The sequence below is a fragment of the Nicotiana attenuata genome, unplaced genomic scaffold, assembly GCF_001879085.1.
Source record: "Nicotiana attenuata strain UT unplaced genomic scaffold, NIATTr2, whole genome shotgun sequence".
In the NCBI taxonomy this organism is placed as follows: domain Eukaryota; kingdom Viridiplantae; phylum Streptophyta; class Magnoliopsida; order Solanales; family Solanaceae; genus Nicotiana; species Nicotiana attenuata.
In genome coordinates this window covers 16435-18210 of record NW_017672100.1, presented here as the reverse complement: position 1 = coordinate 18210, position 1776 = coordinate 16435, and positions in this window count along the sequence as shown.

Sequence of the window (1776 nt, the reverse complement as noted above, 5' to 3'; positions counted from 1 at the left end):
AAAACGTTTAAAAAAGAACAAAAACCTTTAAAAAAGATTTAAAAGTGTTTAAAGAAGGGTTTAAAAAATTAAAAGGTTAAACGTTTAAAAACGGTAAACGGTTAAAACGTTAACCGGGTTTTACTTTAGTACGGGTTTGGTAACCGTAACCGAGGTTTACGGGAGGGGTTTAAAAACGGGTAGGGTAAACACGTTTAAAAAACTAAAAGTAAACTTTACGTTTACGATTAAAACGGAATTTAGAACCCGTTTAAACCTAAAAAATAAAAAGTTTTAAAATTTTAAGTTTATTAGGTAAAATTTACGTTAATTTTTATAAACTTAAAAAGTTTTGTAGTAGTAGTAGGTTTAGACGGGTAAGTAAGTTAATTTATTTAGGTAGTTAGTGGTAAATTAGGGTTTTACGACGGGTCCTAAACCTTTTCCAAACTTTTACTTAATTAGGTTAAGTTTTAGGTTTTAGTTAAAAGTTTTAGTTTTTTTGTTTTTAAAGTTTAAGTTACTTCTTTAGGTTATTAGTTATTTAAATTACTTTTCTAATAGTCTTTGGTTGGTTTTAGTGTAAATTGATTTCTATATATGTAGTACACAATTGTTTTATTATCTCCAGCACCCATCGATAGTTGTTCTTGTCCTTCTACAAGTTATCTATAAAAAAACTACAAAATAACTACATAATCTGGAGTTGACAGAGTAACTACATAATAATTAAGTTGAAAAGGAGTTAACCAGTAACAATAATTACTTTCAACAAGTGAATATAAAAACAGCAGAAGTTTCCCCATTGATCGAACTAGTATACTGGATAGAATAAAAAAACAAAGGGCAAAATAATTGTAGCACAAATCTGCTACAATTAAACTTCAACAATCTTGTTCATAAACTTGTCTACTATCTTTCTACAAAACTAGCTGCAACTACACAATTTAACTACATGTTCCATACAAAAAATTGCAACTAATTCTTCTTCCTCAAGACTTGTGTTTTCTCGTTCACAACTGGTGCGCCTTTTTTCTTTGCTAATCTGCCAGTCACCTCACTTTCACTAATTGCACCATTCTCTTGCTTCTTCCTAGCGTAGTCCCACAGTAGCACTCCATAACGTCTACGATATTGATCAATATCAGAAAGGTCATCCGCAGGAACTGCTAGGTCTCCAATGTTGACATACTCTGCAAAGGCAGCAACATATACACCACAGTCGCTGCAAAAATAAAAAAGTGTCAATATTTAGCAAACAATGAACAAAAAAAATGTTAAATAAATAGACAGAAATAAGATTTTTCATACAGTAATCCTTCTTTTTGCTGTGGTATCTCTCCAACTATCCACCGAATGTCTATAGGGTCGGTAACAACTTTTGCAATGTATGCCTTTGTGTTCTTGAAGTTGATGTCTGAACGCTTGCCATAAAAACTGGTGCATGACAAGTAAAGGGGGGATCTTAACAAAAAATTTGGTGACTACAGATTCTACAATAGAGTGATTATGTGAAGAGGCCATAGAATCATACAAATAAAGAACCCTATCGGCAATGTCAAAAACAACCAACATCCAGTGGAATTTTTCTACAATGTTGACGGGCATGATCACATAATCAACTTGATCCCATGCAACATTTGCGAGTGATCTGTACCCCAATATGTATTCTGCTACGACGTCCTGGGGTTTGGCAACAGCAAACTTCTTTTCTTGAGGAGAATTGATGAACTTATTATAAATTTGCTCAATTCTAGTCTTGAACATACAATCAGTGGTAGTAAACCCTATCTTGTT